At 49.3% G+C, this 12,697-nt stretch overlaps 1 protein-coding gene across 1 annotated transcript in view; it reads right to left on the reverse strand.

Moving 5' to 3' along the window:
* The window catches only part of TSPAN17 (tetraspanin 17), a 114,240-nt gene that overhangs the window by 18,313 nt on the left and 83,230 nt on the right, over positions 1-12,697 (reverse strand). The window contains exons 8-12 of the transcript XR_014838013.1: positions 5,821-6,017; positions 4,705-5,201; positions 4,496-4,621; positions 4,149-4,395; positions 1,772-2,049 (exon numbers count right to left, since the gene is read on the reverse strand). The gene's annotated coding sequence lies outside the window, so the exon portion shown is untranslated. The remainder of the gene's footprint in view (positions 1-1,771; positions 2,050-4,148; positions 4,396-4,495; positions 4,622-4,704; positions 5,202-5,820; positions 6,018-12,697) is intronic.

Genomic DNA, 12,697 nt, shown 5'->3' on the forward strand with positions numbered 1-12,697 from the left:
TCTCAATGCTATTCAGCAGGATCTCCTTGTAAATCTATTCTAAGTTGTGTCTGATAAGCCCAAGCTCCCGATCCCTCCCCCTCCCATCAGGCAGCCACAAGTCTCTTCTCCAAGTCCATGATTTTCTTTTTTGAGGAGATGTTCGTTTGTGCTGGATATTAGATTCCAGTTATAAGTGATATCATATGGTATTTGTCTTTGTCTTTCTGGCTCATTTCACTCAGGATGAGAATCTCTAGTTCCATCCATGTTGCTACAAATGGCATTATGTCATTCTTTTTTATGGCTGAGTAGTATTCCATTGTGTATATATACCACATCTTCTGAATCCAATCATCTGTCGATGGACATTTAGGTTGTTTCCATGTCCTGGCTATTGTGAATAGTGCTGCAATGAAAATGCGGGTGCATGTGTCTCTTTTAAGTAGAGTTTTGTCCGGATAGATGCCCAAGAGTGGGATTGCGGGGACATATGGAAGTTCTATGAATAGATTTCTAAGGTATCTCCAAACTGTTCTCCATAGTGGCTGTACCAGTTTACATTTTAAAATGTACAGATGGGTGGCATTAAGTTCATTGACATTGTTGTAAACCATACTCAGACCATTTCCAGAACTCTTCCCATCTTGTAAAACCAAAACTCTGGAGTTCCCATCGTGGTGCAGATGTAGCGAATCCGACTAGTATCCATGAGGATTCGGGTCCCTGGCCTCTCTCAGTGGATTAAGGATCTGGTGTTGTGTGAACTGTGGTGTAGGTCAGAGACGCGGCGCAGATCTGGTGTTGCTGTGGCTTTGGTGTAAGCCGGCAGTGGCTATAGCTCTGATTCAGCCCCTAGCCTGGGAAACCTCCATATGCTGCAGGTGCGGCCCTAAAAAGACAAAAAAATAAAATAAAATAAAAAAGTAAAAATCATCTCTAAACAAACAATGACTCCCCATTCCCCGCCCCCCTGCCCTGTCCCCAGCCTCTGGCAACCACCATTTTGCTTCCTGCCTCTATGATTTTGCCTACTCTAAGTGTCTCATATAGGTAGAATCATACAGTGTCTATCTTCTCGTGATTGGTTTATTTTACTTAATGAGCATAATGTCCTCAAGATGCATCCATGTGTCAGAAATGTGTTCCTTTTGAAGGCTGAGTGATATTTCATTGTACATATACACAGCTTTTTGTTATCCATCCATTGACAGGCACGGGTTGCTCCCACCTTTGGGCTACTGGGAATGAGGCTGCTATACAGATGGGTGTGCAAATAGGGTCCTTGAAGGACTTCCCCAAAGACCTTGAAGTCCAGTTTTTGTCTCCCCTGCCCCTGAATTGGCCAAATGCTCTTCTCAGCCTCCCAGTCACTGCTTTAGACCTAGAAAATGCCTCCAGAGGGCAGCATGGCCAGACGTCAGGCTCCCCCCTCCCTCTCTGATCCTCTCTTCTCTCTAGGATCTGGAGCCTTGGTGGCTCTCCAATATCTCCAAACAGTTGTTTTTGTAAAATTCTATCCAGTTTTCCTAATTATCCCCAGTACAAGCTACTCCATCATAGCCAGAAGCAGATGTGTCAATATAATTTTAATTTACATCTCTCTTATTATGCATGAAGTTGAGCATCTTTTCTGATATTTGAATGTTGATCATGTTTTCATTGAAATCCCTTCCCGTTTTCCTACTGGGTCTTTCTTCTTTATTGATTCGTAGGCATTTGTTACATGTCTGAGGACTTGGGCTTTTGTCTTTGACCTAGAAAGAATTGTCTAGGGTCAGTTCTAACTTACCATATAATCAAGACACTTTCTCCTCTGGGACTTGGTTTCTTCATCTGGGAAATGGGTGAGAGGGCTGGACTTCACCACAAGGTCTCTGTTTTGACCCAGTGGGCATGGCTTGATAATACTGATGTAACTCCTTCTGTGTAGATGAGGCATAAACTGGGGTGGGGTGTGGAGAGGAGGTGGTTATTGAGACAAAAAAAAAATCCTTCCCACATCCTGCCTCCACATTCCACTGTAAGTAGGTATGGTATGCTGCTCTGTGGCTTCAGAAACATCCATCACTGTAACAAGAAGTGGACACAGGGAGCCTTAATACCCAGGACCGCAGCAACGGAGAACAAAGTCATACTTCCCAGTTCAGTCCATGAGTTTTGCTATATTCATGTACCAAGGGTACTATTATTTTACATTTATGTTTCCAGTAAACTGACTCACTTGGTTTTTTGTTTTTTGGTTTTTTTGGCCACACCTGCAGCATGTGGAAGTTCTTAGGCCAGGGATGGAACCCATGCAGAGCAGTGACCCAAACCACAGTGGTGATAGTGCCAGATCCTTAACTGCTAGGCCACCAGGGAACTCCTGACTCACATGTGGGGTGTTTTGTTTCATTTTGTTTTGTTTTTGGTGACTCACTTGTTTTTAATCTAAATACATTTAACCTTGGAGTTCCCATTGGGGCACAGTAGAAATGAATCCGACTAAAAACCATGAAGTTGCAGGTTCGATCCCTGGCCCCACCCAGTAGCTTAAGGATCCGGCATTGCTGTGAGCTGTGGTATAGGTTGCAGATGCAGCTTGGATTTGGTGAAGCTGTAGCTGTGGCTACGGCATAGGCCGGCAGATCCAATTACACCCCTAGTCAGGGAACCTCCAAATGCCACAGGGGCGGCCCTAAAAAAAGCAAAATAATAATAAAAATAAAATGAAATAAAATAAATAAATATATTTAGCCTTGTCCTGAAAATAGTGTGTGAAATCACAGATTTGCTGTGCTCGGGTAGTTTTTGATATAAACTAACACAAATAAATTGCAATTATAATTTAAATTTTTTTGCATTCCCTCTTGATTGTTTGCGAGCAGCCCCCAGGCAAGGGTCACTGGTAGGGTGGCCAAGGATGCCTTTGCTGCCGGGACAGCCTGGGCCTCCACCCACTAGTTGGGTAACTTTGCCCGTGAATTATTCAAACGTTACTCATTATTACTGGGGTATTGCCTACTGATCCCTGCACACAGAAGCAGAGCCCTTCCTGCTTTGTGGCTGTGGGTTGTTTTTGTACTGAAGTGTTTGCAGCCTTTGATGAAAGGTGGCCTAAGACGGCCCCCTAGACAGAAGGCAACTGGCCGCAGCTACCACCTGAGGTCTCCAGAAAATTTTTTCCTTTCAGAGGCTCTGCTCTGGTGACACAGAGCCTTTCTCTTTCTTCTTCTGAGGTTGGTTATTGCTTTTAGCCCAAAGCCATCGCAAGACTCAGAGAGCAAAGATACAGCAGGAGCCCTAAAATAAATTATAAAGTCCAAAATGGAACGCACTTCAAGTGAGCGCTGAGTGAAAAATAGGTAACGCTTTAGAGCTGTTTTCATAAAAGAAACCACCAGACCAATATATCATTGGGTCTTCTTAACTGTGGCATCTGAATAGATTTAATTCTGATTTTTGCTATGACCTGTACAACTCATGTATTTGAGCAGCTGCGTCCGCTCTGGACCAATGGTAATTAACTGACCACGTCTTGTCTGGTTAGGAGCTGATCTTCACTTCAGCAAATGTTAACGAAGACCTGCAAAGTACCAGCTTCCTGCCAGGCACTGGGCTTCTGGTGGTAAGCCACACCATCCACAGGGAGTTTAGGGTCTGATGGAACAAGGTAAAATCATCTCAGGAAATTTCTTTTCTTTTTTTATTTTTTAATTTTTTGTCTTTTTGCCTTTTCTAGGGCCGTTCCCGCAGCATGTGGAGGTTCCCAGGCTAGGCGTCTAATCAGAGCTGTAGCTGCCGGCCTACACCAGAGCCACAGCAATGCGGGATCTGAGCCGCATCTGCAACCTACACCACAGCTCATGGCAACACTGGGTCCTTAACCCACTGAGCAAGGCCAGGGATCAAACCCGCAACCTCATGGTTTCTAGTCGGATTCATTAACCACTGCACCATGACAGGAACTCCATTTCAGGAAATTTCTGACAGAGACTTTGAGATACTTGAGGGGGCAAATGTCAAAGACCTCTGGCCTGGGAGTTTCCAGGAAAGGTTTGCTGGACCACGGGGCTCTGTGCTCTGTGCTGTCCTTTTCAGAACCTCTTCCTCCGCTCCTGAGCACCCTGGCTGCACTAGAAGTGGAGCTCCCACCCCCCTCGGGTGATTGACTGGCACAGGCTCACCTCAGGGCCAGGAACCTCTGAGCCATGTGAATGTGAATTAGCTGAGTCCCATGCATGACTGCACTGTCCCTCCTTTTCTGGATGTGTAACTCTGGTGCAGACGCCAAAGTTCAGAATCAAGTAGTGGCCCCACAGGGAATCCACCTGTTTGCCTAGATGCATGGGGCAGGCTCTCAGCCAGAGACGGGCGCCAAGTCCTACAGCCAGGCCAGTTCTGTGGGTGATTGCAGATGTCTTCCCAAGTGACCTGGGGTGGGAAACGTCTTTCTCATAATTCTGTCTGCCTTCATTGTGCTCCACCCCTCATTCTGGGAGGACGGCCACAGTCATGGAGTGGGTTATAATACCTGAGACTCAGACAAGCGTCGCTCCCATCCAGAGCACTGATGGGGAAGCTGACCATGGACCATGCCAGACCACTGGCAACCACAGAGGCAGAGACTCAGGAGTCACGTGGCCAATTAGCCATCCTCCTGAAGGAACAAAAAAGGAAGGGATGCTGGGGTGAAAGGGAGGCACGTGAGGCTCCTCCAGCATGGCTCTCAGCCCCTCCTACCTTTATTCTTCCCCAGACCCAGCCAACATGAAAGCCCACATCCAGCAGCATCTTCCTCCATCATCCTGGGCCAGTGAGCCTTTGCAGCCTGGAGGTCTGGTTCTGCAGCAAGTGACTCACGCTTAGCTGTGGAGGCTGGAAGAGGAAAGACACCCTCAGGGCAAGGAGAAGAATTCGGTTAGTGCAGAGGTGGGTGAGTGGGAGATAAACACACAGATCAAAACTTCAATGCCTGTGAGTTCATTCACCGAGCAACTTGCCAGGGTCCCACCAATGAGTCAGGGTTGAGCCCACGGCTCCAAGAAGAGGTGAAGACGGCTGAGAAGTTCCAGGCAGGGGCTCTTCTGACCTTGGCCATGAAGGCTGCCTCCACAGGAGTCTGGTTGGGAACTGGATGCAGGTGGCCAGGCAAGGAGTTTGTGAAATTCTCTGCCCTCCAGAGCTGGGGGCTGGCCTCCTCTTTGACCAGGTCTGCAGTGGACAGGCTGGAGCCCTGGCTGGACAGAAACTTGTACTTTGAGTCTAAATCAGAAGCGTGCTGAGGCCCATGCAAGTAAAAGTGAATTATTGGTTGGGTCTCCCCAAGTCAGGAGGTGGCCAGGGGACCAGGCCTGGGGGTAAGCAGGAAGTGAGATGAGAGGCAGGGTGCCCAGCGGAAGACTTGAAGTCTTGTCAGGGTGATGACTTGGCCACCAAAGTGCCAGAGCCACAGGGAGGCAGGATGGGCCCTCCTGCTGTCCCCACAGTCCTTAAGACATTTGATCAAGAGTCAGGGTCCCAGGACCAGGCATCTGATGGGAAAGCTGCATCTGGGGTGGAAGTGGATCCTGGTACCTTTCCTTCTGCCCTGAAGGTAAGTGCCTGAGTCATCCAGACACAGAGGGGGAATCTGGGTGATATCCATGAAAAGGGGGGATTTTTGAGCAGCCAGAAAATGACAAATGGCCCCCACCATCAGAGGGCTGCTTTTCTGTCTTTTACATTTCCTTTGATCTTCTCCAGTTTTCCCTTTAGTGCATGTGAGTTGTAGCACACAAGCTGGGTTTCCAATCAGAGGCCCCACCTAGCTTGCCAGCCACACTGGGGAGGAGAGAAGAGGGTGAGGAGAGAGGCTACCTGCCCTGGGCCATGGGATCCTGCCCACAGGATCTGCCCACGTCCTCCCACGTCCTGCATCCTGGTGTGACCACAGAGGACTTCTGAGGTTTGACTTGGCAGCATCTGCTCATCCTTGTCTCAGGGGCTCCAGGCGTGGGCAGTGTCTGGGATCTCAGCCAATCAGTTCATTCCATGCCCCAAGTGTAGTGGTTGGCCTGCAAAGGGGTATCTGATGTAATTCTAGCCAATGATGTTCAATATCATCCAGATCTTCCTTCTAAAGTGACCCCTAGGGTGTGGAAACATGAGGTATAGCAGGCATCTTGCCACCGCAGAGGGAAATTCAGAGTGTCTGAGGATCCCAAGCTGAGCTGGAGATTAAAGCCAGACCCTAAGCAGAGAGAGAGAGAAACTGGGGTCTTGAAGACTTCATTGAATCCTTGATCCAGTTATGCCTGAAGACTGCACTCCAACTTTTATGTTATGAGGGCCAAAACATTCCCTTTGTTGCATAAGCCAGTTGGGGTTGGGTTCTCTATCACTCACAAGCAAAAATGACCTGACCAAGAAAGACAGTGAGGAGGAATGAATCAGGGAAAGATACCTTCAGATCTCCCAAAGCCTCAGGTGAGAGCAGGAGTGTGCTTGCATGTGTGTGCAAAAAAAAAAAAGAGTTTTTTGTTTTTAAATTTCAGCCCTATTCAGCTATGCTAGAGGAAACTTGGGAAGGATTTTATTTTATTTAAGCCAGAGTTTTAAAACAAGAAGTCTTATCTCAGGAGAGTCCCTTGGTTGTAGGGACAGAATTGATAAGTACTTCTCAAAGGGGATATGAAACTGGGGAGGAGGGGTCCCAGCCAGAGACTTTTGTCCCTGCTGTGCCTTCCCTCCTAGAGCCCTTCCTTCTGCAGCTTTTCTGTTTTCTTTTCATAAGGGATCTGATTCTTTCCTGCAGTGGGTAATCTCATATTTTAAATGCAGCTTGACTCAGCTTTCAAAATCAACAGATAATACTATAAATACCTGGTATTTGTGCAGCTCTGTCACTGCAGCTCCTCACCCTCCCTTCCTCCCTCCCTTGCCTGACTCCCACCCGCCTCCTCAGCACCAGGGCAGAGCCATCATCTTTTCTCCGGGTTGGCAGCTCGCCCTCCCTCTGTGGCCTCCATCCACCATCCACTCGCCCTGACCCTTTGGAACACAGTGACAGCAGCCCAGCACTGCCTGCAGAATTGCCCTGAGCTGGCTCATCCCCTCTGATGTCCACACAGCCCTCTGCCGCCCACTTTCTACCTTGCCCACCTCTGAAGCCAGTTCACGCCCCAATTACCAGCTTCTCCTTTCTGCAGATGAACATGCTCCCAACTTCCCAGAATACCCTGTCACAGCCTGGTGGCCCACTCTTCCACCCTCTCGCCATCCTGCCCATGGTCCTGTAGTTTCTCTCTTTAAACCTCACCATGGAGAACCTTAGCCCATCTGCGTGAGCTCATGTACACACCTGGTACTCGGTGGTACTGGGCATGCTCAGGTCGGAAGGCTACCAGTCCACAGTGGGTGCTGGAAGACTGGTTTTACTAAACATGACACTCCTTCTAGGTCACTGCCCCTTCCACACATCCCATTCCTGCACTTGCTCGTGCATTCGCGCGCACGCACACACACGCACGCTCCAGTTCATTCACAAATCCCCACACCCACACCCACAGGTGTCTCCTTGCAAACACACCCGCCTACTCCCTCCCCGCCTCAACGCACACACACCCACTGTTGCCCTTCAACAGACGCACCCCTAACACAGGATGGGAGGAGGTTTTGGGGTTTTTTTTTCTCTTCTGCAAGAAGTTCCTACCCTCAGGTGGGCAGGGTGAGGGGATCAAATGCAGGCTACGTAAAAGTCTGGAAGAACTTACTTTGGTATGTTCAATTCCAGAGAGAGGCAGGAAATTGAGAGGGGAAGGAGGGGGCAGATTAACAAAGGAGGGGTCCTGACCGTGGGTAAATCATTGATCCACTGCTCCATTCATCCGGCACCTGGCACCAGGGCCTGGAGATCCACTGACAGTTTAATTCGCTTCCCAGGCACTTTACAGACATGCTTGCAACGTCGGAAAAGAGTTGATCAATGTTTATTTCCCTGCCTTCAAACTTTATTTCCTGAGTTTGATTGAGAAAATTATTATACATAATGATGTTTACTATTTAGTTATTAGGTATACACCCTTGTACTGCACTACAACGCCACATGCGGCGTTAATTTAAATCGGCTCAACTCTAGGGCTAGGTATTACTATAACTGCCTAGTCTACAGGTGAGGATACTGAGGCTCTGACTTGCCCAAGGTCACACAGTGACTGCGGCAGAGTGGCCATTTGAGCTCAGGTCAGCAGACCATCCAATCCTAATCTCAGCCACCAAGGTGTAATAACTTAAAGTTTTAGAAATGTCCATTCAATCTGAAAATCTGCACTTATTTTGCCAGAGCAGGTGGCTACAAATTAACTTAGCTGTTCTTTGAAAGAATAAGATTATCTCACATGTATGTATTAATATTTTGTTGTGCTGAGGCTTTCTTTTAAAAGCTACTACGTGTGAGCTTCCTGTGGCTAGAAATATATTTGATTCATCCTTCCTTCTCAGTATCGAGCATAACATCACTCGGCACATAGGAGTTGCCCAGTCGATGTCCAAAGGAAAGGAAATAAAATTGAATTCTGCTCTAGATGTGATCCCAAATAAGCTCTCCCTGGAGTCTGTGTCTCTCACATCTGTTCTACACTGACACACATGTGCTTCCTACACACTGAAGTGGATAAACCGTCCCTTGCACACTTGACAATAAGATGCAAAAGGGAAGGGTGTGCAGTCTGGACACCAACCTGGGTTCAAATCATGAACACAAGTTTTCTTATCTGTAAGCTGGGCATCTCCCGCACCAGCAGGTTGACATAAGCAATGGGAACGACACATGCAGAACACTTAGCACTGAGCCTGGTGCCCAGCAGGCACTAGTCCCAATCCCTTTCTTGCCTATTTCTGCCATGGATGCTGGTCCCCCTTAATAAAACAGAGGCATGCCCCAAGCACCTAGGACCTACAAAGATGTTCTCATCCTCTTAACCCTAGTTCTACTCATGTCTCAGCTTCTCGTAACTTCCCAGTGATGGTTCCCCACACAGAAGGGCACAGCCTTCTGATCCTTGAAGATAATTCCTAAAGCCACTCCTTCCATCTCTGCCATGTGTCCATTTCCAATTTGCTCCTCTCCCAGCCCTTGCCCACCCCACCCCCACCCCATCCCACCCCACCCCCGGGACCTGTGAGATAGAGCCAGACAATCGAAAACGGAATTCCGTCATACACATGGAAGAAAAGAATGATGAAAATGAAAAGTAAATAAATATGGATGTTGAGGACCTAATTCTGATAAGCGGATTTTCAAAATTAGCCATTTGCAAGAGTAGATTAAATGCATTTAATGTGGTGGGTGGAAGGAAGTCGATTAAGATGCACAGCAAACCCCATTTCAGCAGATTCCGGGGAGAAGGCATCAGAGGCCCCCTTTGCGGTGAGCTTGTTTGCCGGGATAAATGCTGAATGCCTTTTAAGAGCACTAATTTGCTGTTGTCGTGCTGGTAAACAGGCCTCCTGGAAGGGGCCCCTCTGCCTTCTGTACACGAGGCGGGCGGGCAGGGAGGACAGGGAGGGGGCCGCGGGGGGCCAGTTCCGGGGGCGTGAGGGGACCACTCCGTCTGTGGGGATGTGGGAACGCGCCAAGGACAAAGAAGGACACTGGCTTCCCCATCACCTTCACCAACCATCCCCCCTACCCCCCGCAACCCAGTCCTCTGCAGTGAGAATTCTGATCCCAGAATACCTTGCAGCTCCTTCCATGGCAACAGTCGCCCTCCCTCCCTGCGCTGCCTCTGCCTCCTTCCTTCCTGCTCCTTCTCCCTGCAGCCCACTCCCGTCCCCAGAGCCAGGTCCCCAGAGGGGATTGACACACCCCTCAGGCGGGTGGCCAGTCCATCCATCCTGCGAGGAGGGGCAACTGGGCTTTCACCAATGCAGACACAAAGCCCCACCAGGGCCAGAACCCCAAGATGGCCAGGCTCTGCTCTTCTCTGGGGCACCATATATAGGGAACTCTGAAAAGAGCTCTGGAAAGCTCTGGCTGGATTTTAGGTTTGAGGAAACAAAGGAGAGGAGGGCTATTCACTACTGTCACCCTGTGGCAGAGAGGCAGGGAGAAGTGACCGATTAAACAAGCATATCCTGGGAGTTCCCAATGTGGCTCAGCAGAAATGCACCCTACTAGCATCCATGAGGGTGTAGGTTCAATCCCTGGCCTCGCTCAGTGGGTTAAGGATCCAGCATTGCTGTGAGCTGTGGTGTAGGTCGCAGACGTGGCTAGGATTCCGTGTTGCTGTCTCTGGCATAGGCCAGTGGCTATGGCTCTGATTCAACCCCTAGCCTGGGAATCTCCATATGCCTTGGGCGCAGCCCTAAAAAGACAAAAAATAAATAAAAATAAAAAATAATGAGTTCCCGTCGTGGCACAGTGGTTAACGAATTCGACTAGGAACCATGAGGTTGTGGGTTCGGTCCCTGCCCTTGCTCAGTGGGGTAACAATCCAGTGTTGCCGTGAGCTGTGGTGTAGGTTGCAGATGCGGCTCAGATCCCACGTTGCTGTGGCTCTGGCGTAGGCCGGAGGCTACAGCTCCGATTCGACCCCTAGCCTGGGAAACTCCATATGCCGCGGAAGCGGCCCTAGAAATGGCAAAAAGACAAAAAATAAATAAATAAATAAACAAGCGCATCCTGACATCTTCAAATGGGAGCCCAGCGTGCAGACTTGGGTCTGAGGTCCCAAGTCACCATGTGACCTTAATGCCTGAGCTGGCAGCGCTGTCACTGAGAGAGGGCACGGAGAGCACCACTCTGGCCCAGGCATCAACTTACCTTCCCCCATTTCCTCTCCAGGCTGAGAGGAGCTTCCTGTTGCACTTAGAGAAAATAATCTCATGGACCTGCAAGGTCTGCCCTCTACACCCCTGCCTGGCACCTCCCCCACTGCCCCTCCCTCCGATGCTCCTACCACACCAGCTCCCTTTGATCTCCATGCCCATTCCTGCCACCCCACCCCCTTTGCACTTGCCATTCTCTCTGCTTGGGAGGCTCGGCCACCACTTACACCATGACAGTAACTTGGCATTCAGGTCTCCACTCAAAAGCCATCTCCCGGGGAAGCAGCCCCCCACCTCCCGGCTGCTTTCTCTATCAGCACTCCCTTTTTCTTGCCTTCCTAAGAGTTATCATTATTTTCAGTGACTTTGTTTCACTGATGTGTTTGTGCATTCATTGTCTGCATCCTTACTGTGGACCAATAGGGGCTTGCCTGTTTGGGAGAGCTGGGTTCCAGACTGAGAATGGACTTGCTTGGGATCCTGCAGCTGGAAGTGGTGAAGCCAGGACTGGAAGAGTTGTGTGGCTGGCTCAGAGCCTTTCTCACCCCTGACAAATCCCACCCCCAGGGCCTGGTAAGGAAGGGGGCAGGTCAGGGACAAGCTCTCATCTGTGACAGTTCATATCCGAGCTGCTCTCAGGGATCCACAAGGCAAGATTACCTTCCATCCCCCTTGGAAGCAGGGCTCTGGGGAGGCCAAAGAGGAGGTAGCTTCTGCTTCTCTCCCATTTCACAGATGAGGCAGCTGAGGCAGGGATGTGAGATGGCCAGCCAAACTCCCATAGCTTGTAAGTGGCAAAGATGGGCCGCAAACCCAGGCAGTCGGGGGCAGGGGAGGAGGGAGTTAAAGGGGGGTTCTGTCCCCAGAAGCATGACATCTCAGTCTAGGGTGCTTTGGAAGCAAAAGGATCTCTGGAGTCATTTCCAAGGTCATTTTCCGAGCCCTGTCCCAGTGATTCTCACTTGGCAGGACTGAGATGAGGCCCTGGAACCTGCATGCTTAACAAGACCCCCAGGTGACTCTGATACAGGCACCACTGAGACCTCTCCCCCCGACACACACACACACTCTGATGGTGACAGGGATGGAGTAGGATAGTTAGACAGGTAGTTGTAGGAGTCCCAGTAGGGGACCATAGATGGAGAGGGAAACCTAGGGAACTCCGGGAGACCCCTGCAAGTAACCATCAGAATGAAGCAGGCTTGCTTAACTATAAAGCCATAAATAAAAGCATGAGATGAGGCCTGCGTACAAGTTCAGCAAGATAATGATCCCTTGGACCCAGGATAGGAATTTAAGTGAAGGATGACATTCCAAAGTAGGAGACCTTCATTATACGGAAACCTGGGATGATTCAACATATTTTAGCATATGTCACCACCCTTCTGCTGATTTGAATAAGCACCACAGTCCAAGTTTGACTCCATAGGATCAAATACTCTCTCACCGTATATACGTATACAAAGGAGGAGCCAGTGATGTAAGCCTGATGTCTACTCGAAGAACAAGGAAGAAGGCAGTTTTCCCACTCCCCACTTTCCTTGGATTATAAATATGTAGCCCACCTAATCCTCAGGGCAGAGCCTCTTCGCCTGCCTGCTTGTATTCCTCACAAGCATCCTGTCTTAGCAGATTTATTTCTTGCCTATCACTTTGTCTCTCGCTGAATTCCTTCTGTGCCAAGACAAAGAGAGAACCTGAGTCTCAGTAAGTGATTGATTCTAACTTAAAAAAAAGTGGGTTTGGAATTCCCATCGTGGCTTAGTGGTTAACGAACCCGACTAGTATCCACGAGGACACAGGTTCGATCCCTGACCTCGCTCAGTGGGTTAAGGATCTGGCATTGCCATGAGCTGTGGTGTAGGTCACAGACATGGATCAGATTCTGCATTGCTGTGGCTCTGGAGTGGGTCAGCAGCTACAGCTC

Source organism: Sus scrofa, chromosome 2 (assembly GCF_054392235.1).
Source record: "Sus scrofa isolate SSC_HxYL_T2T_F1_AM1 chromosome 2, Sscrofa_HxYL_maternal_Yorkshire_Landrace_v2.0, whole genome shotgun sequence".
Classification (NCBI taxonomy): Eukaryota; Metazoa; Chordata; class Mammalia; order Artiodactyla; family Suidae; genus Sus; species Sus scrofa.